General features: G+C 29.8%; 1 protein-coding gene across 1 annotated transcript in view; it reads left to right on the top strand.

Annotated features, from left to right (window-relative positions):
- Nucleotides 1–8406: 8406 nt before the first annotated feature.
- Nucleotides 8407–26509, top strand: part of LOC129981085 (neurexin-1b-like) — a 321421-nt gene continuing 303318 nt past the window's right edge. Inside the window, exon 1 of the mRNA XM_056091735.1 lies at nucleotides 8407–8520. The gene's annotated coding sequence lies outside the window, so the exon portion shown is untranslated. The remainder of the gene's footprint in view (nucleotides 8521–26509) is intronic.

Genomic DNA, 26509 nt, shown 5'->3' with positions numbered 1-26509 from the left:
CTCATTATATAACTATACCGATTTTTCTTGATTTTACAATGTCAAGCAAATGCCAGCTCTGATAAATTTCTGGATTTCGATAGGGGGCCTACGTTGCTTTACTTTTCTTGTTTCGGCACTAGAATAAAAAAGTGGTTTAGGATGGTTGTTGGCATTATATATATATATATATATATATATATATATATATATATATATATATATATATATATATATATATATATAATAAGCAAATTTTATACATAATTTGTTTATTATATTCGGCATATAATAAACAAATTTTAATCTGTTCGTTGTCACGATTTACGTTTAATATTCAGATCATCAATTAGAGGACTACTTCTTTGTTGTCTCTTATATGTAATAGGGAAGGATGCATCTAATTAGATAGAAGTATCACAGATTAGATAGTATGTGTGGTTCGGAGGTGAGTAACATGGCAGTCAGTGGGCTAAAAGTCACCGTGTTTTTTTTTTCTTTATTGTCTATTATATGTAATAGGGAAGGAGGCTTATGGTTAGATAGAACGGTTCATACATTAGACAGTATGAATGATTCGTAGGTGAGTAGCATGGCAGTCAGTGTGCTAAAATCATCGTGTTATTTAATTAATTTTTTGTTTCTTACATGTAAAAGGGAAGAGAGCATCTAATTAGATAGACAGTTCACACATTAGGCAGTATGATGCATACTGCTTAATGTGTGAACCGTCTAACTGTCACCAGTCGCGTAGCAGTCAGTGTCATAAAAACCGCTTTGTCATTTAGTTAATATTCTTTGTTGTTTCTTATATGTAATAGGGTAGAGAAGTATCTCATTAGAGACTATTCACACATTAGATAATATCTGTGATTCGGAGGAGAGTCGAATGGCTGTCAATGTGCTAAAAGTCACCGTGTTATTTAATTTATTTTGTAGGCAATAGGGAAGGGGGCATCTAATTAGATACGGTTCACACATTAGACCCTATATGTGATTCGTAGGAGAGTTAAATGACAGTCAGTATGCAAAAAGTCATCGTGTTATTTAATTTATTTTGTATGCAATAGGGAAGGGGACATCTAATTAGATACGGTTCACACATTAGACCCTATATGTGATTCGTAGGAGAGTTAAATGACAGTCAGTATGCAAAAAGTCACCGTGTTATTTAATTTATTTTACATGTATAGAGAAAGGGGCATCTAATTAGATAGACGGTTCACACGTTAGACCGTATGTGGGATTCGTAGGAGAGTTAAATGACAGTCAGTATGCAAAAAGTCACCGTGTTATTTAATTTATTTTGTATGCAATTGGGAAGGGGACATCTAATTAGATACGGTTCACACATTAGACCCTCTATGTGATTTGTAGGAGAGTTAAATGACAGTCAGTATGCAAAAAGTCATCGTGTTATTTAATTTATTTTACATGTATAGAGAAGGGGGCATCTAATTAGATAGACGATTCACACATTAGACCGTATGTGGGATTCGGATGCGAGTCGAATGACAGTCAATGTGCTAAAAGACACCGTGTTATTTAATTTATTTTGTATGCAATAGGGAAGGGGACATCTAATTAGATACGGCTCACACATTAGACCCTATATGTGATTTGTAGGAGAGTTAAATGACAGTCAGTATGCAAAACGTCATCGTGTTATTTAATTTATTTTACATGTATAGAGAAGGGGGCATCTAATTAGATAGACGGTTCACACATTAGACCCTATATGTGATTCGTAGGAGAGTTAAATGACAGTCAGTATGCAAAAAGTCACCGTGTTATTTAATTTATTTTACATGTATAGAGAAGGGGGCATCTAATTAGATAGACGGTTCACACGTTAGACCGTATGTGGGATTCGTAGGAGAGTTAAATGACAGTCAGTATGCAAAAAGTCACCGTGTTATTTCATTTATTTTGTATGCAATTGGGAAGGGGACATCTAATTAGATACGGTTCACACATTAGACCCTCTATGTGATTTGTAGGAGAGTTAAATGACAGTCAGTATGCAAAAAGTCATCGTGTTATTTAATTTATTTTACATGTATAGAGAAGGGGGCATCTAATTAGATAGACGATTCACACATTAGACCGTATGTGGGATTCGGATGCGAGTCGAATGACAGTCAATGTGCTAAAAGACAACGTGTTATTTAATTTATTTTGTATGCAATAGGGAAGGGGACATCTAATTAGATACGGTTCACACATTAGACCCTATATGTGATTTGTAGGAGAGTTAAATGACAGGCAGTATGCAAAAAGTCATCGTGTTATTTAATTTATTTTACATGTATAGAGAAGGGGGCATCTAATTAGATAGACGGTTCACACATTAGACCGTATGTGGGATTCGGAGGCGAGTCGAATGACAGTCAATGTGCTAAAAGACACCGTGATATTAAATTAATTTTCATTTTTCATAAAAAAAAATTCTTTTGTCGTTTTGATTTCTCAAATTTCTTTAAAATTTATTCGAAATTAATAAATTTTTCATTTCATTTCTTTCTACTCTAAACTATATGATGTATTTTATTTAATTTTAATATGCGGTGCCATTCCTTCTTACGAATATTTCTTTGAGGACTAGCATATTTTTTTCTCAAAAAGTTGTCCTTGAAGTGTAGAAAAACTCGTGAGCCAAAGTCCGCTTCAGGAACATATTGCTCGCAGCAATCGGAATGGAGTTTGGATTATATCTCTGTTTCCATCACCCAAATAATTGTAGGCATCTTTTCCTTGAAAATATTCCAATAATGCCAGCCAGCTACATTCCCCATTTAACGCAGCTGAAATTACACTTCTAACAGGCACTACTTAAGTGTATTCAAGGTCTTTTTACCCAACAGAAGTTATTGCATTTATTTATCCTAAGTCCTGGATATTCTAAGGTATTACACAATAAGTCCTGGACTCATGAATTTGAACAGATGTTTTAAATCAAATGATATTAAAATCCTCACCTCGCATATTTAAAAGGAATTTTTTCGAGTTTTGTTTAGAGAGAGTAAAAGATATTAATATTTATTCTTTTCTTTTATTATTATTCAAACTGTGGAGAAGTTCGTCGTTGTTTTTTTCCCAATGGATTCACGATAGTAATTAAAAAATTGTAAGAAAGGATGAATACCACGCTACTCAATAGGCGGAGTGCTTTATTTATTAATTTAGAATTATTTTTTTAATGAATTTTATTTTCAATTTTATTTTGCATTTTTAATTTATGACAATAACGATACGCCCTTTTATACCAGAACACAAGTAAAAAAGAATTCCCCCTCGGTGCCTTTTACTGAGAGATTCTTGTAGAGATTTAGGAAAGGGAGTCTTAAGTATACTTGGAAGGAATGCCATAGGCATTAGAGATTTGAATTCCTGCCTGCTCTTGAATGTTTAGAATTGTATAAGTCACCCAATTTTGGAGTGGGTGTTTGAAATAAGGAAATAAAACGGTGGGATTTGGATTAGGAAATAAAAAATAGGAAAAGAATTTGGATTTAAAATAGATTAAGAAATTGTATGTCAATATTCTGTACAGTTATATTTAGATATTTTTTATTACACTTGAATTTAATAATTTGAAATTTTTCATTATGCTTATGCTTTTATATTTTTAGATTGTTTTTTATTAAACTTGAATTTTATATTTTGATATTTTTTATTATACTTGAATTTTATATTTAGATATTTTTTATTATATTTAAATTTTATATTTTAAAATTTTTTTTATACGTGAATTTTATATTTTGATATTTTTTTATTGTACTTTTATTTTATATTTTGATATTTTTTTATTATGCTTGAATTTTATATTTCGATTTTATTTATTAAACTTGAATTTTATATTTAGGTATTGTTTTATTACACTTGATTTTTCAATGTCTTTAGATTAACGAATATCATTTTAAACTCAAAGCTTACGTTAGAATTATTAGAAATACTACTTTAATACAGGAGACAAAAGAAAGTTGTTTGTTGGAACAAACTCTGTCTATAAAAGTCAAAATTCCATAAATTACGCAATTAATCTTTCTGTCAAAATGAAAATACACATCCCTTTCTGCCAAAACAGTTTTTACATTAAGTGGACAGAAACAGGCAAGTTTTCTGCTCTGTATCTTTTAATCTCCGAAAAATTATAGAATTCTTAGAGCCTCGAAAAAATTAAATTCCGCATAATCAAATCAATTTTTTTTTAAAAAAATGAATTACGGCAGAAATAATTAGAATATAGGATTAAAATTTTGTCTTATAGAAAATAAATTGAGTAAACAAGATAGGTTTTCTATATAAAAAGATTTATTTTTAGAAAATGAGCAAGTCGATCCAAAAACTCCAAGGGAGACAATATTTCGCAGAAAAAATATACAGTCCCTTTTCGAAGCTAACTTGTTTTTATGGATAAAAAGAACTCATATATATATACTTTTTTTGTTATTCATATTTGTGTCTGTGTTTTTTTTATTGGATTAAGTGCATTAAACTTAGTGCATATATATCTCATTAAGTATACAACATTAATGAAATACGTATTTGATTTAAATTTTTCCGATAATGCAGCCAGAGTATATGCCTTATCTGCTGCACTGTAGTTGTATTAATTTGTCAGAATCTATTTTTAATTCAATATTTCCTTTGAAATTATATTTATTTTAATCAAGGACTTAGACTTTTATAAGACCCTTTGTAAGATATTTTAGATCTTTTATATGTCACAATTCTTGGTCTTCTTGTACTTGTTTAGGGGATTTCGCTTTCAGACGAATTTTTTTGTCCTCCTCATTTCATTTCATTACAAAATTTATTGTTTGTTTGTTTCTTATGGCACTTGCCACTGACAAGCCCACTGTTACGAAGACAGCGATTTAAGCCTGAGGGGGAACGTCTCTTATTTTTTATAGCAGCGCCAACTAGGGCCAAGAGTACGACTTTGCCACTCACGCATCACTCATTCGCTTGCACAACCCCTTTTTACAGGAGGGCACATTCACACATCTCACAGATAGAACAATAGAAGAACAACCATGCCCAAACCGGGACTCGAACCCGGGACGCCCAGATCACGGGGAAGACGCGCTACCCCTATGCCAGGACGCCGGCACAAAATTTAACATTTACCATAACGACTGTTGACATTATTTTAGCGGCAACGATCATTTTTGGTCCGTAAATTTTCAAGGAATATTCCCTCTTATCTTTTATTTTCATGATTTTTAAGCTTCTCATCAATATAACTATCAAAAATTCTATTATTGAAATCAACATTCATAACTATCAAGTTTTATATTTTTATTACTTTGTTTTAAAAGTGAATTGTAATATCGAATTGAATATCTAGGTCGAAATATAATTCATATTTAATATAGTGTAACATATTTATAAATCTTTGAATTCACTTTTAATATATATTAATAATAAAGAATAACGCTTATGTATGTATTGGCGATCTACGGGGCAGATTTCCGGATACAGAGCAACCAAATTCGGTGGAAATATACTTTTATGCACTTCGAAACGTTCTTTTTAAAATTTTAATTAAAAATTAACACGAGGCTTCCGAAAAAACTTTCAAAATTATTTTTTATCCAAGATACGATTTTTTACACTAATTTAAAATTAAAAACAAAATTTCTTAAATGTCCTTTTTGGAGTTACCAATTTATTTATCAAGCAATTTTTTCTGAATTTTGGCGATTTTTTGAAAATATTTGTTTTGCTTAAATTTTAATAATACACTTCTTTGTTGTAATGAAATTCAAAAAGTTTCCATCCTTTCATCAAGTATATAATTACACGATTTTCTTCCATTACTGAAAGATAAGGAAGAAAAGCCCCGTTTATTATCTATTTAGTGTACTTTAGGAAAAAAATTAATTTAGACGCGCAGTTAGGAGATTACGTGAATAGTTATATCTTTAATGGTATTGTAATATCTCGGGTTTTCACTTCATTAAAAGGTTCATTTTCACAATAAATTGAACAGGTTTAAGGCTTTTAAAATTATATAGCTCTCGTGTTTATCACAGTTTGATATTTAAAAATATTTTTGAAGGAATTATGAACAACGATTTATGCATAAAACATATTTGGTTGAAACTAATACTCCCGGCAAATCAGTTGGTCACCAGTTGCGGATATTTACAATATAAAAATCATCTTCAACAAGCTTCTAACATTTCGGGAGAATGTTACTTATTTTAAATTTTTAAATAAATTTAAAATCATTCAACCTGATTGAATCTGCAAAGGCAAATATAATAAAATATCGGAATCAGAGCATAGAATTAAATATTTTAAAACGAAACTCTTTTTATTAGGATTAAAAAAAATAAAAATTTAAAAATATGCTCCGATGATAGGTAAATGACTCTTGAAATGACTAAAAAATTAGAATATGAATTTGTATAAAGAAAGTTAGCAAATATACTATTCAATTAGATTCATGTCGCTACAAAAGAACAGGGTTGCAGATTCGTAACCAAACTTCTGATCTGACTGGACAAGTGAAAATCAAGAAACATGTCTTAATGAATAATAATCTGGTATGCGCTGTAGATATACATTAGATTGTTATATTCCTTTAGAATTCTAAAATTCAAACTCGCTTTTCATCTCTATGAGGCGCCACTTGCATATGAGAAACTCAAAAGGAGAAAACTTTGAAGTTTATTATAATCAATTGACAAAAGTACCGACGAATCTAATTTTATTCTAAACAATTAATGAAATTTAGTATCAAGTAACACTAAATGGTTTATATTATCTTATTTTATTTGAATTTTAAATCATTAAGCAATTAAAATACGTTGAAAAAACAAAATAATTCAAGTTTAATTAAAATGAAATCTGAAATATTTTTTTATGAACATAAAATAAGAATTGATTTTATAGCAAGCTGGCGAGAGGAGCAGATTGGCAGCTCGAACAACTGCTCCTCTCTCGTTTGGAGTTTTGATCATAGACAAAACATCTCTCAGCTAGATAGAGCAGTTATAAGTGTAGCATCACTTATAACTGCTAACGATATCAGTTAAATAGAAAAGAGAATTTATGTATAATAAATGAAATTTTTGTAATTACCAAATATACAATTGTTAAAGAATTTGAGAACTAATATAAAATTATATTTAAGGAAAATAAAATCTAATTCAGTTTATTTTCACGTTCATAAGTAATTCATTGTTTCGCATTGAATTTATTTTTTTCCATTATTAACAATAATGATTTAAATACTTAATTTTGTATTTAAAATCATTTTCAAAAGTTAAGTAATTAATTTTTCATTTAATCTATAAGTAATATTTTTAATACTTATTTTGAATTCTTGTTAATATAAACATACTTTTTTATGTAATTTCCTTGGTTAATTCTCAAATTTAATTATTTATATGTAATAATTTCCTAAATCTTTAATGACAATCTATTTCAAACATTTCGTAAGTTGCTTTTAAAATTTAATTTAAATCTAGAGTTAATTATTTAATTGCAGGCATAAATACTCGATTGAAATAAAAACTCGATTCAATGCGTATATCTATATTATATGTAAAGAAATAAGGAAGAGGACAGCTAGTATTTCATTAATTGTTTTTTTTTTTCATTTGAAAACGCTTTATCATTAGAAACAATATCCATTTTTTTTTTAAGTAAGCAAGTACAATAAGCAATATATTTAAAATATATGAACCCTAGTGATATCAGTTTACTTTGATAAAATGTTTTTTAAAGTACTTAAAAATATGATGAAAATAAAGATTTATTCAAAACATTTTTAGTTATTTTTGGCATTATTACGAATTGTTTTTGATATTCATGTATCATTTTTTCCATTAGTGTTAATTTTTATCTGTTGTTAGTGTTATAGAAGTAAAAAAAAAAAAAAAAAAAAAAAAAAAAAAAACCCTGTCATCATTTTCTGCACATACTAAAGAAATGCTTATTTTGGTATTGTAAATGATTCGTCGATCTACTTTCTGAAATTAGAACAGTACAAATGTTTCAGTTTACCAATAATCATATTGCAACGTTCAAAAATTAATATACTATATTCAACTTCATGCTTTGAATGATTTTCATTAAATAACGAATAAAAAAAATAAAATAGAATTTATATGATCTTGTTGAAAACTGGAATGTCAAAACTAACGACCAATATTTCGCCCACAACTTTAAATCTCTGAAGAGTCTATTTATTACTAACGTAGTCTTCCATTGACTTATTTGTATTCAGGATGCGTTGGGCTATTCAAAGCTTTAATGGCTCGCTGCTGTATCGACAGAGTATTCCATTCTTCAAACACCACAGCTTGGCAAGGGGTTTGGCGATGTTTCGGAAGCCGTCGTCGCCAACCATCTGGCAACCAACGTTTTCCCTGTTGGATCAAAAGACTCATCGTTTTGTAGCAACTAACATAGTGTATTTGATACCACAAGGAGTACGTGAGACCACAGATCTTCAGAGTCGGTGTCAAAACCCACGGCTCTTCAGGATTTTTAGACACCTTCTCCTGCATCCGGAAGGCTCAGGTATGTACAATTTCTTTACAAAATCGTTATCTCTGGTGAGAAAGGGGATCAATATCTTCGAAATTCACTAAGACAGCGTGTCTCGGCATTATGTTTGATGTTATTTCAGAACATGCTTACGTGGTTTGATAGATACGAGATAAGGGTTGTGTAAAATGAAAGATTTCGTTATCACCAATTTTAAATAGAAAGTAATTACATTTCCCAAGTTTAGGAGAAAACATTATGTAACTAATTTTGCAAGTTCTTCTATTTGACATTTTTAGCATTATCGTTTACGCAGTAGGCTGACAAAAATACTCGTATCTTTATCAGAAGTTAAAAAGCCGAAGTCAAAAGCCGCATTACTTTAACTCTATTTTTGTAATCACATATTCAAATATTACATACAATATTATAAATGCTTTCTGATTGAAATCTATATTCTATCAAATTAAAAAAAGCAGTATAATGTTTGGTTCGAATCTTAATTCCCTACAGATGAAGTATTAGAAACTCGAAGCATAATTCTAAAATAGGATTTTTTTTTCTTTTGATAGATTGGAGCTACAAAAATTGTGTGTTTTAATAGTAAAATCTGGTCGGTATGATTTTCAATTTGGTTGTACGTTGTAATATTTCTAGCTTGGATTAATCCTGGAAATTTTTCTGAATGGAACGAAATTCTTACTTCTTTTTATGAGAAAATACATACTCTTTTCCAGGCGAAGTGCCGATTTTTATTGTTCTCCTTTGCTGAATATATGATATAGATTACAATAAATATTTTTTCGAATTTATGGTATACTTTTACAAATAGCTGCAGTACTGGTTTTCTAAAGTTTGGAAATCTGATTACTTCTTGATAGATTACTTACTAAATTAGCGAAAACTGTCCGCCGTAGTGAAATTGTCTTAGATAATTTTTAAGAATTTCAGTTAATTGCTTTCATTTACAACTCGTTCTTCACATTATAATCTAATGAAATCGCGCATTATTTACAGATGGTCTTAATTTATATTACCAAAACTAATTTTTTTTCTTATTTAAAACTTTTGATTTAACCGAACCAAAATGTTGATTTTCTATTTCTTGTAATGATTATCGCCTAACAGAAACTAGACTGCTTTAGTTTAAAATTATTTATATTATCTATACATCTTAAATGTTTTTAAAAATATATAAACGTAATTTTTAAACAGTGGGTGTGAGTGTTAAGCATTTGTTTATGAATTCAAAATAATTCTGCTTATTTTAATGTGATTAATGCAATTTCTAGTTGATTTTCCACATCCTTTAATGACCTAAAATAGCACAAAAAAATAGTGGAACCTTTTTCTTGTTGGATGGCCAATACTGTAGTTCATTGATTAATAACTAGTGTTGAATTAAGAAGAAAAAATAATTCGTTTTTTATATAAAGTATTTCTTTAATTTTTATTTTATGTTATTAGATTGATTCATGATCCAACACATCTTGAATTTATCTCTAAATCTAAAAATAATTAGGAAGGATTTTTCCCAGCCAGAATGGAACTTTAAAGAAGGAAAAATTAAATCGATTTAAAATGGTGATGTTTCTTAAAACGATTTTTTTTTTTATTTAAAATTTCTTTCTTGAAAATGTTAGTGTTTCTTAAAGGCTACCCGTTTTGATTTCTTATTGAGAATCCGCATCCATTGCTATTTTTTTACTGTATGGCACATTCATTGTTCAATACAATTCTTAAACTGGTAAAATATTCCGAGCTTGTTAGATTTTTGATAAATGTTAAAGCAGCTACTTCTAAAATAGATGAATACAATTATGAAAGTTTTCTATTAACGTGGAAACTAAAATATGTATAGTGACTTAGAAATAGTTTTGCTTTTGAAAGCATTTTAAACAAATGTTTCTGACTGTAGATTTTGGATAATATGAATTATATGTTGCACAAAAGCCGATAATATGTCAGATTCTGCAGAATTTCTAGAGAAAAAAGAATTCTTCTTTGTTCATTGCTAAGCAATACTTTTTCTTTTTTTACTATCTCGTATAAAAAATTTACAAAGAAAAAGTATTGTAATCCTCAAAAAATTCGATTCAATTTCGCTATTTTGATGAATGTCCATGTTTTATACTTTCTTGGATCTGAAAAAAGTTGTTTTTAATATGTCTAGGATCACGGTAACTCAAAAAGGTTTTGAACTAGATGAATGAAATTTAGTGTATGGTTTCTACTTCACATTTGTAGATTTCTGTCAAATGTTGATCGATATCTATTCAGATCTCTGACTATCAACCTCTCTGACTGTCCGAATATAAGTTAACATAACTACGAAACAAAGGGAGCCAAATGAACAAAACTAGGTACTCAGATTTAGCATTTAAGATACAAATATTTATCAAAATTGAAGCCAAATTCTTCATTATTGACTGCCTTTCGGTCTGTACTTTCACAAGCATGCAAATGCGATAGCCCAAAAACGCCATCACTTATATTTGTGAAATTTGTTATGTGATTTTGTAATTATGGCTCGAAGTCAATCTCAAATTTTGATTTTGATCGGTAGAAAAAAAGCGTTGTGTATACACATTCAGTTTTCTGGTAGAAATGAATTAACAGCCTCCCATCGATTAATCGCTTAAAATTGCATTCTAATACGCTCTTTCGTAACTATTATTCGCCCGTGGCATACAGCTAATAACACAGAAGTACATTTATTATAGAATATGCGATAAGTTCGGTGGTGGTCTCTTTCTCTTGTTATTTTTTATACATGAGAAATGTACAAAGAGAAAATATTGTATAATCGTCAGATTTTAATAAATGTCTGGTTTACAGACATGACGAAATGTGAAAAAAAACCCCACGATCTGCAGATCTGCCTAAATATCAAGAGAAGAGCGAAAGCTTAAAAGCACAACAAATAGACACATGACAATTGGTATGCAGTTCTTACAACAAAATTTCCGTCAAATTTTAGATGAAGTATGTCCTATTGAATAAAAACACATTTATTCAAAGTAGCAGTGAGCTATATAGATAAAATTCATATGATTTTATCAGATTCAATCTGAAGATCTGTTATAGAGTTTGATCCTAGTCCACCAGTTTCTCGTCTGTCAGTCTGTCTGTTCATTTGCAAATGTGATTTTAAAAAATCGAACAGCTTAAATACATGAAATGGGATGCGTGATTTTATCGCTGTAATTGTGATCTTTATCAAATTCTGGATCCAATCGATGAAAAAGAAGACTTCTAAAATGAATATTGTTTCCTTCTCTGTGGTTATGATGCATGAAACGCTCGATGTTATGTTAGCGTAGGAGAAAATCATAAGGCAAACACTATCTTTGGTTCTTTCAAACCTACATATTTTGCGCCTGAAAATATTTTCTTCTACAAAGTCAACATTTGTTTGGTCTGTCGACGAAATTTGTTTTAACGAAGAATTCGATTTTTCTTACTCGGATGATTCTTGTTTGTTATTGAGAGTCATATATATATGGATTTGCATTTCATCGGAAGTTTTTATTTATTTTTTTATTTTTATTTTCTCGTATACGATGAATATATAGTGAAACAATTGCAATGGCAAAAATATTCGAATTTGAATTTCTGACAAATCGCGATGTTTCGGGTCTTCCTGAATTTGAAAAATATTTTTGGATTATACCTCCCTATGAATACGAAAATTCAAAAAATGCTTTGAGCTTTACGGATGAAATTTGGCTTGTAGCTTTTATACCAAATTTGTAAATTTCTATCGAATTTTAAACTAAGTTGATTCGCAAGAACTCTATCTTCCGAATGCAAGTGAATTCGATAAAAGTAGATAAAATGTATTACACTTTTAGAATCTGAAATATGGATCCACCTTAGATATTGAACTAAATCCATTAAAGGGTAGACCGTCTGTCGGTCTATAATTTCGCAACCATATAAATGCGATAACTCAAACGCAATTATTTAAATGTATGAATTATGGTATGTGATCGTGTTACTAAAACTAATTTTAGGTCAAATTTTATTTGCAATCGGGTGATAAACAAAAGGGCACAAAGTGCCTATTCGGTTTTTTTATATTATAATTACGAAGCACAAATGTCTCATGTTTGGGGTTCTGAAAGTAAAAAAATCTTAGCAGTTGTAGCTTTTACTGCCTTGTCCAATAACCATAGTTTTTATATTGTGGTGATAGGGGGCAATGACTTTTTTATAGCGTATGAAAAAATCACTCCTGCTTGTAAAATATCAAAGTGATCTATGTTTTAGGGGGCTGTAATTAAAAAAATCTAATTTTTGAATGTGCACTTTTTTTTTCTTTTACTTATTCAAAATTAGATCATTGGACCTCAAAATGCATACAATATTTGCTCCTCATCATTCAATAAATTTTAATTTATATTAAAATTTGATTATTAGATATTTTCTAAAAATAGTTGTGAAAGGCTTAATTGAAAAATCTAATATTCTGCTGTGAAATTCATCAAAAGTCGTAAATTTGCATTTATTGTTTTAGTGATCAATATATTGCAACCAAGTTTAAAATGATTTCACATTATATAATAAAGAAATAGATTCAAAATTTAAGGAATAAGATGCAATACAGCATTTCGCTGTAATCTCACTGATATCAAATTTGGGAACATAATTAGTGTATAATTAGTGGAAGCTCGTATTTTAATAACATTTTTTACTTTCTCAGATACGTTGTATAGGGAAAGTCGTCAAGAAATCCGAACTCGAGATTTTGACGAGTTTCCGCGTTTTAGACCTCCTCGAACTCGAAAAGTACATTTTGGCAAAATGTCTGTCTGTCTGTCTGTTTGTGACATAACTAAAAGAACACTTTTAACTAAATGGATGACATTTGGTATACAGTCTTTATACCAAATTTGCAGATTTCTATCAAATTTTGAGGAAATTCCGTTTAGAGGAAGTATGTCTATCCAGCTAATCGAATCTAATCTAACATGATTACTACAAAATGAAGAGACCTTGATGGATAAAATTCGGTACACAGGTTTGACATCTATAGTGCAGACGCATTTCAAATTTTGAGTCAGATCCAATGAGGAGTTACCAATCTGTCTGTCTATACTTTCAGAAATATATAAACGCTATAATTCAAAAACGCTATGAGTTAAATGTATTAATTTTGATATAGGATTTTAGGAATACAAATGTAGCTTTTAAAAACTCTTTTTGCCTCAGTTGATTGGGAAAAACGTATATAAAATGTGAATCAGTTTTCGGGTGTTATTAACCATTTGCTAGGACGCTACTGATTACGGGATAGATTCAATAAAAATGCTAAAATCAAGCCATATGTTAATGTTTTGTAAATACTGCATGCCAGTGCTAGGGTTTATACAAAAACCGACTTTTTGAAAAACCTGTTTTCGAATTCCATAATTTCCAAAAAAAACCGGTTTTCGAATTTTTGTCAAAAAAAAAAAAATAGAATATGGAAAAATATTTTCTCTAAGTTATATAAAATAACAAAAAACGAAATCAATATCAAATTCAATGAAATTAAAGATTACATATACATATTATTTACACAAAACAACGAAAACTTAAACAAAATTTTTAATAATATTTATATTGTTTTCACTCATTTTAATTTCTCCTAAGAAAATAGGATTTTAAAAAAACATAAAATGTCGACTGACGGTGACTAAATTTTAAAGCTAAGTCTAATTTTGGACACAATATTGCCTGAAATTGAAAATACTTGTTCATTAACTACTGAGCTCGGTTTTATAGTTTTCATGACATCAAATAACAAATTTAAGATTTTTGTTCTTTTATTCGTTGCCTCAAATAATGAAAATTCAGCTTTCAGTGTCTTTGGATTTGCAAGTTTTTCTTCAGGGTCTTCAAGAAACTCATGAATTGATTTTTCCATGGCTTCTTTTAAAAAAGCATTACTCTGACGAATAGTTTCTAAGATTTGCTCTTCATCAGAATCGGTTTCCACATAAGAATTTGGAAATAATCTAGTGAATATCTTTCCAGATAACTTAATAATTTCAGTTTTTGAAGCTAAAGAAAGTACACTAGATTTCTTCGCTGAACTAGAAATGTTTTATGGATTTTGCAAATACAGCAAAAGAGCTGCTAATTCTACTTTCTTGAATTCGTTCTTCTAAAGCATATAATAATTTGAAACTTATTTCAGTGTTCAATTTTTTTAGTTCATTTAACAGAAATTCAAATATACCTACAATTGATAATAAATTTGCATCTCATCGCTTTAAGCCTCCAGCTGCTAAACAAATCAGTTCCAACCATTTTTTTTTTTTTTTTTTGAAAAATTGGAATATCCAAGCGTTCCAGAAAACCGGTTTATAAACCGGTTTTCGAATGTGACAAATTTACTTAAAAAACCGGTTTTTTAAAACCGTCAAACCCTAGCCAGTGACATACTAGGCGTTTTCAGGTATAAACACCTTTATTTAGAGAGTACGCGAGAAAGTTTTAGAGAGACCAGTCCCACTGTTTTTACTGTACAGAATTACACAGAAGATTGCGCTGTATATAATAATAATAATAATAATAATAATAAATATTTTAATTATAGTTCAAAGTATGAATTCCTTGACTTCACTATGCTTCTGATATAATTATTTATATTTACTGTATGGAAATAGAACTATGCATTAATTACAAGGTTCAAAGATAGTTAAATATGTTAGATATTTTTTAAGTACTTGACCTGTATATCTTTAGTTTTAAACTTGTGTGAGATCGCGAAAAAGCGAAAAAAAAATAATTTTTTTTTCTAACAATAACATTTGACTTATGTACATGTTCTTCCATATTGACGTAATAAATCTAAATTGTATATTCTTTTATATTTTCTATTAAAACTTGAATTATTTTTATGTAAAATATGCAGTAAATCTTTGTACATAATTTGTACATGCTGAGAATTTGTGTTATGAATAAAGTCGCAAAATGTAGCCCAACAATTAATTACCTGGCACTCAGAAATGAATGAATAAGTTTCACATTCATTTTTTGGGTGAAAACGTGTTAGTCTAGAAATAAAGTTTGCTGAAGGAGATTTCACTACATATTTAATGAAAGTATGTGTTTATTGTGTTGAAAGTCTGTGTATATATTTTTACACACTTTAAATTTAGCGTGAATACGTTCATATCCATAAAAATGGATATCCAAAATCGATTTTTCTTCACTTATTTATCTACTAGAGTTTCAATTTTCGTTTAGTTGCTTGTTCTTGATGCTAGAATTCTAATTAAATTTTCAGAACTTAATTAAAATTCATCGATTATCTGATAATTAACTTTTGATTATATGTGAATGGGACCATTTGGCAATAAATTTTAGAAAATGTATTCTTATAGTCCATCATATTTATAATACTTGGTACCTGCGAGACAGAGCATCTCTCTGCAGGTTTTTGTAAAATCGTACTGAAAATCCTATCTTCTAGCTGTTTTAAAGTCATAAGCAATATCGAATTGAATTTCAAATGCGGGATCGAACATGAGAAAATTGCATGGAAGCCCTAACCACTACTCTATCTTTAATACGCGTAAGCAACTTACTTATAGCCACATGTCAATATTTAATTGTAAAATTTTTTTTTGTCTAAAATCGCATGTTTTCTGGAAAGACATTTATATAGATAAACTTAAAAAGCAAAACCTTATTTATATAAAAATTTTGATCCAAATCGTTACAGCTGTTATAAGATTAAAAAAAATTGAGGATATTAAAAGAAAATTTTTAAAATCATACTTTTATTAGTGTACTAAAAATAGAAAATATTTGATTTATCAAAACAAAGTCGTAAAATAATACACTATTGAAAACAATTTTTTAAAGAAATTATATAATGAATTTTATGAAATTTTCTTTATTTTTTAAAAAAATGTTATAATGAATATTGTAATGAAAATTTCTAAACATTTGTTACAATTTGCTTTTACGATTTTGCTTTGACTTGTGGAGATTCATCCATTAGTGTTGCAGCACTTCCTGAAGTTATTTTTAAATATTACATTTTCGTCTCTAATATAAGTTTTGTACTTATTCAATTTGAGAGTTTAATGATCATGAAAAAAAAGCAACAAAAACTCGAAGAAAAGATAGAAATACGAGTCAATGAGCTAGAAAAAGAAGATTGGAGTTGTTCTGCCAGCAGCCCGTGATAATCCTCAGCGTACACAAATAGAAGATTTAAGTGGAGACCAAGGCATCCTCTCTCCTTTTGAATTTAGAGGAACTAGAGCTACAGTTAGATTAGACACTGCTTGGAACACTACCAATTGATCTTTATTTCTTTATTCCCCCCCCCTCCTCCCGAATTACATCCAAAGTTCACCTTTGATTCCTCCTCCCTTTTCCCGTCTGGTAATTTTCGTTTATTAGATGTTTATAGTTTTTGAATTTGTTTTTTTATTGCCTCCGCAGTAAGGTAAATATAATTTTTTTATAGTTTATATATAATTTTCTTTACTGTTATTGAAATTAAAACTTTTCTAAAAATGAATTAGTTATTATTAATAATTGTGTCTAAAAATCGATAGAAGCTGTATGTGATTTATTTGATTTCCATTTTTATATGAGCGTTATTGAGATAAATGGCCAAAGATGAAAGGCTGTGATATTTTCATTTGCTAACTTATCATTCAATATGATTTTATTGAATGAATTACAAGTAATTTATATCATAAGCGGACTTTATATGAAAAGCAATAAACTTCATATCTGCCTTTAAACATGTTAAGCTATTTATGGGTAAAGTAGCTTTAATTAGCAATATCTTAAGTATTTCAGAAGCCATATTAATTTTTGAGTGAAGGAGCCGTCGCTGGTTTCAATATCCAAAATTTTAATAAAAATATTTCTTTTTTTGTTCACTAATGAAAGTGTACTTTCAACACATTTTTCTCTTCTAGAATTTAATACCATAAGGAAGATTCCAGTTTCTTATAATATTCTTAGAATAAGTGTTGGCAAAAACGTACGAGTCACAGAACTTTCAGTGAAAATGGTAAATTACCCCTTTCATCTCAGGGAGGCTTAGTATCTCTCCGCGAGAGATCTGCCCCATTATTAATGAGAGCGTCTTCTGAGAATGCCTTATCGCCCAACAAAAATATCCCTCCGTCTCTGAAGCCATCCGGTTATGCTACGGAACTAACGAAACGTAACGATCGTTTGATGACGTTGTTAGACGTGATTGGATCCTTACAGGTTAGAAAAGAATATAATGAAACAATACTGAAGATGTTATTGCCCCCCCCCCCTCCCCGGCTCTCGACTGTAACTGCTTAACCAAGTATTGGTAAGATTTTTTTCGTATTCTTTCATAAATAATATAAATAAAAAAAATTCAATGATAAAAAAATATGACTTTGAGATTTTGACGAGTATCCGGTATTTAGATCTATTCGCATACTAAAAATATGATTTTTGGTATTATGTCTGCGATATTAAGATAACCCATAAAAGTCAGAAAATAAAATAAATAAAATGATAAAATTTATATTTTTTTATTGCCAACTTTGTAGATTTCTGTTAATTTTAAGAAAAATCTGGTAGCAGGAAATTTATTAATTTAATACTGGTATGCGAAAATGATAATCCAAAGATAGCCCTAATTATATTGATAAGATTTAGGATTTAGTTTATCTCCAGCCATAAACCCCCGGAGGGTACCTCGAAATGAAGATGAGATGCTTCCGGCATGGTGGTTGGATCTCGTCACCCTGGAGGGTACACAAATAGGTGAGGGATTTGACTCCTCCCATCGATGATGGGACGTACTTCCTACCCGGAAGGTTGTACCGTGGCTGGTGATGGCCCTTAGGACTGAACCACAGTTCTCACCAATGTTGCTGTTGCGGCGGTCCGATCATTCAGTTTAATAGTTTAAATCTGTGTGCCTTCGTGGCGGCTCGGAGAGTCAGAAGGATGACTTATCTCTATCCATGTAGATATACATAAAATTTCTGCCAAATTGGGTTTGGACTTGTCTATTAAAAGAAAAAAATTCTGCTGGATAGATAAATGAAATTTTGTATTTGGGTTTGATATCTAAATTATGATTATGTTCTAATTCTGCAATCCAAAAGAGGCATACTCAATTCTCTTTATTGAATTTGCAACCAAAAAGGTTATATAGCGTACATAGGCTTCAGCGACTTATTGGTGAAGTCTTTCTTCGCGGCCACTGAGATTCAGGTTCTAAACTTGATTCCATTTAAGATCCTTCGTGTATGTATGTTTAATACTAGTTAAACTAACAACGTGATCCAGACGTGGATGCCCAACGTTTGAAGAGAAGAGTTCCAGTTCGTTCTTCTTTTTACCTTATTGCAATTCAGATTTATAGGCTTCATAACAAAATAGCTTTAGAATGAATGAATGAAATGAATTTCTCAATTTTGCCGGAGTATTAAAAGAAAACAAAGCAAAGTATAACATTTTGTTTATCACAAATAACAAATAACAGTTGAAAATTAAAATTTAACACAGTAATGAACGTTTATTATAAGCGCCTCCAAAAATATAAACGATATCCCAGACTCTTTCAGCTTCTCTGTGATGCACGCTTTCAAAACCTGTAGATACGCATTTCTTAAGTTTGTCAACGTCAGTTTATAGCAGGGGAACAATCCTTCCCTGTTTGACGTAACACTAGAAAAAAATATCAAATATCTCCGTAAATCTCCGCTCTGTCAAAGCTTCACCTAAGGCATGCATAAAAAAGTTAAATTATGGAACTACTTCGATATCCTTCGTATTTTTAAATGGGCTCACATTGAACATATATAACTGTACTTTCAGCAGTTACTTTTGATTTCTATTGAAAAACAAAGCTGTACTTCGCCAGCCTGTTAAAAAAACAAAGTTAGGATATTCATTTAGAATCACCCTGTAATATACCTAAGAGAAGATAACTCTTCATTAACTGTTTATTGATTAGCGATCTAGCTTATTTACTGACAAAAATCGTACTTTATTTAAATAAATATTTTTATTTCAGAAGATGAATACGCCTTCTGTGATAATGAATTCTTTTTAACGAAAACGTGAAATTTATTAGCAACCATAAGCATCTACTCCAATCCGATCAGAAGCACATGGGTAAATCTGAATGATAAGACGCCGCGATAGCATAGGCGGGAATTAAGGCTGAGTCCTATGGGTATCATCGGTCACGGCCCCTCCCGTAGACGGCACGTCCCGTCATCGGTATTGGGTAACTGACCCCATATCATTTCTGTACCCTCCTGGGTGGCGAGAAACAATATGATACCAGAAATTTCTCATCCCAATATGTAAGGTGCTCCTCAGGGGAATAATTTATCAGCTTAACACGCCATTACAAATATAATCAAATGATATTAGAAAAATTTCTTATCATTTTGAGTTACGAACAGATGACAAGGATGATATACAAGTATATAAAATATTTTCCAAACTTTCGCTCAAGCCCAACACAGTTGCCCATCACATTTATGTTGTAAAATTTGTTAAAAAAATCCATTTTTTTGTTGTAAAAATATCGTTTCTATGTCTAAAATTTATTAAAAAATTTACTTTAAAAGATTTTTGAATCACTTAACATGATAAAATTGTTTCTTTCTACCAATTATTAATGAAAGTAAATTTTTAAATTTAAAATTTTATTTTTCTCATCAAAAGATTGTTCTCGCTTCCTGCTTTTTCATCACCTTTAAAATTGTTACTTTAAAGCGAGACGATAGATGAATCCGCTTCTACTTAGGCGTTGAAAATTATCGACTGTCTGATGGCAGCAAATTTCTTACTTTTACGCCAAAATCAGAAAAAATAAAAAAACTCATGTTTAAACATTGTATAATTTAGGAGGAACAACAATCTTTTTGAGTTCCAGAAAGCTTTACATCTCATAATTAATTTTACAAGGTATTCAGTGGAAAGGGAATTAAAATTACCCAGAATTTTAAATTAAACCACCTTCAAAGGATCCCCATCGACAGCAAACAATGAATTTTATTCTGCAAACTAATTAAAATATCATATAAGAAATGTTTGCAGAAATCTGTCTAGTGGGCGTTGCAGCAAGGGGAATGCGTTCCTTTTGAATACAGAAATGGTATAACACTGAACAAATATACTGCAAGTAAGAATTTCATTTTTAATCTCGTGCAAATATTCTATATTTTTCCATTCATATTTATAATGTTAAAAATGTATACTGTCGTATTCAGCAAGGATATTTTTTATAATGAGAATGAATATGATTTTACTGTATATTTTTACTGTTTAATATGGAATTACATATTTTTAAAAGCATTAAAATATTATTCATTAATGTATAGAAATAGCCAAATATATATAAAAAAGATCTGAAATTTTGAAAGAATGTATTAAATTATAGAAAATTAAGCTTAAAGGAATAAAAACGTGAATTTCGATGTTTTCTTGCATATTTGTACTAGGAAAATATTCTGACGAACGTTTGTTACAAAAAAATATTTACTCATTAAAAATAGATTAATTATTATAAATATTAGAGATTAATAATTAATAATTAGATATAATTAAAAAAATATACATATTTTTGAAAGTATATAGAAGTTTTTGCAGGTTTAAGTTAGTGGATTAAAAATGGTGATGGAAAAAAAAGCATAGTATGTTTTTAGTGTACATATAATACATAGTACATACATACACATTTTAGTATACGTATATTAGTATTTTAGATATATAGTAAAACATAGTATATATATCATAACTATGAATTTTTCTTTTTCTTTTTGTTTGTTTTTTACCATTTTTGTTCTCATTAGTAACATACAAAAAGCTGAAGTTTAAATTTTCTCGTAACTCGTGAAAGCTGTATCTTTGTAAAAGGTAGGTAGATGTCTTTTTTTTAAAAAAATATTTAATATTTAAATTGTTTTTACGTAGTTTTCAATCTTCGAATCATGCTCAAAAGTGATTAATTAATTAAAGATTTTCAGTTAAAAAGCTAGCAAATTAGTTTTTTTAATTTTTTCTTAGTATACAATTAATTGCTAATTTATTTATGTTCGTGAGAATTGTTTTTCAAGTAATTCAGTCGCTCACTGATTATTTTATTAAATAAATGAAAATAAATATATTCACCGGTCCGGACGGATAATAAATTTCCCAATATCGAATTTATTGGTTTTAGAATTTGAAATGCAGTACTTTGATTTTATGTTCCGGAATTTATTTAATCTAATTGATGCGATATACTTCAACAAATGAAATAAGATATTTCATGCTAAATCTTAATTCCAGGCATATGATATCTTCTTTGCATAGTTTATATAGTACATGAAACGTAAGGAAATAGTTCTTAAGTAAGTCGAATATTTTGTATAGAGAGCAATTAATTTCGCGCATGAAAACGCATATGATTTGTAGTGAACTTTCTGTTGCTTTGTCTAAATTATTTTTGCATGAATTCGCTTGTTGTTAAAATAGAATACAAGACTATATAATAATTTTACCACGGGCACGAAAACTGCTGTTTCATTCTTTGAATAGAATTTAAAGATCGATAATTAACATTAAAAGTTAAAAATGCATTTGCTACATTTAACACAAATATAAGAGAAAGAAACGATATCTGACTTATTTGTTTAAAATAATTATTTCTATATCCGTTCTTTAGTTAGGTAAAAAAAAAGTAACCATGTTTTTCAAAATAAATTGCAATGTTTCAACCTATCTTAAAGTTCACTTCTTTCAGTTTACAATAACTAGCTGCCCAATTAAGCTACTACTCTAATTTTGATATAAATTTATATTGTTACATTTGTAAATGTTTGAAATCATGAACATATATCTTTTAGCCGTTGTTAAATTTAATGATTATTAACTTCAAATTAAGAGGAATATGTTCTGAAATACCGCAATTAGTTAATGAAAAAAAACAAGGGAAAAGGACTAGAGAAAAAATCATTAAAAAATATAAAACAATAGTGCGTCTCTTTTGTTCTTAATTAATAGAAAGTATTTGTTTTTGCCAGATTTATTAACAAGATCAGCCAGTGATTATTTCGTTCTTTTGACACTAGCAAAAAAATCACTTAGGAGAGACAAGAACTGGTTGTAACAATTTTTGGAAAAAGAAACATATATACATTTGTAATTGCTATTCCCTGGTTATAATAATTTTTTATAACCTTTCATTCATAAAATGCATAAAATAATGACTCTGTAGTTTTATTTATTTTAGTACCAGGAATATTTTTTCAAAACTTGTCGGTAGTTACATTTTGAGGCAAGTTGTAACAAACGTAAGGAAATTTGTAACAATAAGAACAATTTATTATTTAAAATTACTTTCTCGCTACCAATCTTACAAAGCTTGTTGTACAAAAGACATTTTGTAATTATTATCACTTGGCTTAATTGTAATAAAAGATATCAAATGTTTTATAATGAAATAAAGATAAAAATCTTTAACTAATGAATCATAAAATTCCACCTGCATCCGAATTACAATGAACTCCAACCGTTGAGAGTCTGCTTCCTTTCGTGTACATTTTATATCCACTCAATTGAAAGCTAAGCAATGAATCCATTTTCCCAGATATACGGGCTGTGTTTGCCTGTTTGCATTGCCTTGACTTCCATAGCGGAGTGTTCCCAAATTGTTGTTTCTTATGGCGCTTGTCACAAACAGTCTCGCTGACGCAGTCCACGATTTTACGCCGAGAGAGCGCCTTTGTTTCAGTAGCGTCATCTAGGGCCAACAGTAAGACTTAGCTACTCATACGTCACAGCCCTTTTTAAGGGACGGACTTCATTCATACATTTCATTCCCTCATCCGCAGATCGTAATTTAGACCTTGAATCAGAGAATGATCACCTCTGAACCAGTACCCCTAGTGATATTGTCTCGACATGGAGGACTTGCGACCATGACAGATTTATACATGCACCAACAACGTAATAAGGAGGGGGGGGGGGTACATGGGTTAGGGATCTTCGGCCGATGGGTTTCGAATTCACAACTCGGGGGATGCGAATTCAACGCTCTACTAACCAGGCTATCCCGGCATCTTGTTCCCAAGTTCAAACCCCGATTACGTCAAAAAAAAAAAAAAAAAAAAAATGTCGCGTTAGCGGACATGGCGTGCGTTAAATATTTATACTCTTAATTCCCCCCATGCGAAATTTCCCATTTCCCTGTTTCTGAAAGAAACACAATTTGAGATAAATTTCGTAATTTGTGATATGTTACAACCAGCCCTGAGTTTTTGTTACAACTTACTCCGTTGCAGAGTTTTTTTTTGCATTTTTTATATTTATATAAAAGAAGTTTGCGATTAGTAAAATAAATTAAATCACCTTTTTAAGACTTAATACATAGACAAAGATAATAAGTAAAAACTTTTTTAAAAACTACAAATTCGAACTACTAAAACGAAACACTAATTCACAATTTTTCATGTATTTATTTTGGTTGGGCCTTAACTGTGTTGATGTGATAGAGCTCTTTATAAGAATCGTGTTTTGTGAAGATTCTAATTAAAACATTAATCCTTAATTAAATGAATCACTGCGTAACGTCCGTATTACAACTTACCCCCGACTCCTCTGCTAAATGACAAAAAGTCGTTTACAAATTTTTTTAGATAATCTACTTTTCTATGTCAATAACTTTATATATGTATGCTTTATTCTGTTAAAAAAGAATTATTATTATCGTAAACAAGTAATAAAAATCTATCAAATTCTGTATCGCTTTTAGATACGATTAATTATAATTAAGAACGGTGATCAGTATAGTTAAGAACGGTGATCAGTATAGCTAATTATTATACGATTCTCTTGTATTCTCACTACATGCGATGAAAAAAAAATCGAGTTATATATTTTATATATATTTTTTTTGATTGACTGTGTCAAAAATTTGTCATAAATCAATATTTTTGATGCTAAGATGCAAAGACATACAAAATGTCTACTATGTATTAAATAAAATTTAAACTGGTAATTTTATTTCATAAGGCGCTCTAAAATGGAAGTGGGATTATACTGCAAGCAACATTATAAATGTAATAAAACTTTTAAAATTTTTTAATTAGATGATTTTTTTTATGTTAGAAAAATTCTAATTTAAAGTAATTATTGGTAATATGTGTTTGAGTGAAGCTGAAACCATAAAGCAAATAAATGTAGTGCTATGGCGTCCTAAAACAAACAGGTCTATACATAATAATCCAATCTTTGTCAGTATTAATGAAATCGACAATTACAGTCGAATGTGTGATCTTGTGTGTGTTAAAAAATTCAGTTTTCCCTTAACGTAATGATTTTTACACTGATGATGCAACTGATGTGTTCGTGATTCATAATCTGTGTTGCCATATCCTTGATTAAAAACCACTAAAAATATACCGCCTCTGTAAATGTTAGATACTATACTTGCCGATAATGCTAGAGGGCTCTCGGAGTTTTGGAACTAAAAGGTTCTTAATCTACATACATTGCTACTTATTTGAGAAAGTGACATTACAATGCAATTATATGGCAAAAATTGAAGTGCCTTAAAATATTTATATGTATGTAATATGAATATTATTCTACTTTAAAAATTTGATTGTAGCGCAATAAGTCTGTTTGGGGGAATCCTGTTTTAGACGTAATTTGTTTTGTTGCTTCTGTTTTAATTATATACCATCGCTTGCCAATTTTAAACTAGATTTCTTGTGGCATATAACCATGTAGCAGTGAAATTTGTTTTGTCACATGAAATATTGTCGCTAGAGTCAAAATCTCACTTTCGTACAGTCACATTTATGAAATATGTGACAAAACGTTTACTTGTTGTAACAAAATCTTACAAAAACATTAAAAAAATATTAGGTTATATATAACCAGTATGTATTGCATACTCTTACGTCCTCTTCATTTTCCCGAAAGACTCATCTTCTCACAGGAAATGCTCTAAACCTCACCCATAATCACTGTCTATTGCTAATGAATCATAACACATAACAAACAAATATGAGGAAAATATCTGGGCCATTCTAAAATTACCTGAATATTTCAAAGGGGTTAAAACTTCTTAGAAGATACGTCATAAATTAGTAAAATCCCCGAGGGAATCCGGGAAGGGTCCGGTTTCCTGCCTCGCATGCATCATCTGAAATCCGAGTCTGCCCCAGGAGATTGTAAATAAACCGCCACTTTAAATAAATCAGGACTGCACCGTCTTAAGACGCACGGGGCTCCATTGGACATAATTTGCATATCTTTGGTCTCAGATGACCGTATTAATTTGTCGGGGTAGTCGCGCGTGCAGTTATGCGGCCGCCCTCAGTGTTTTGGACATCTCGAGGTGATGTCTATTGAGCAAATCTGAGAACGAAAATCGATCTGTACGCATGTTATTTCTGAGGAGAAAATTGAAAGTTGACCATTAGTCTGGAGATTAATTATTCGTTTCAGAGCTCTGAAATATTCATAAATGAATCACTGAGAGCTTTGATGCATAATTTATAATCTATTGAGATCTGCATGTCTGTTTAAGAATATCTGATTCCAACGTTCGAGACAATTGTTGAGTGATGGGAATTTTAACTGTGGTACAGCCTTAAGACTAAAAGTGTATGGATTAAAAGCATTGCACAAAACGTATTGAAAATTATTGCACATGAATACTTTGTTGTACATGTGTAATTTATGTGTGAATTATACGTCATTGTCTGTGAAACACAATTGAATCTTCAATTGTTCAGCAACTGTAATAGATATTTAACAGTCTCTCACGTCAACATAAAACAGTGTTCTGCTCATTTTTAAATATAAAAATATCTCTTATTTTTCATTTATATTATCTTATTTATAATTTTGTTATTTTATTGATCTTTTTGTTCTTTATTTTTTTAATCATTTTTCATGTTTTAAATAAATTTTTATCTTAGATTTGTTTTATTTTCTAAGTTGTTATATTTGATTACATAGCTTGAATTCATAGCTTTTCGCTTGATATTCATAATATCAA

This window comes from Argiope bruennichi, chromosome 8, assembly GCF_947563725.1.
Source record: "Argiope bruennichi chromosome 8, qqArgBrue1.1, whole genome shotgun sequence".
NCBI lineage: Eukaryota > Metazoa > Arthropoda > Arachnida > Araneae > Araneidae > Argiope > Argiope bruennichi.
This window is presented reverse-complemented; position numbering and strand designations above follow the sequence as displayed.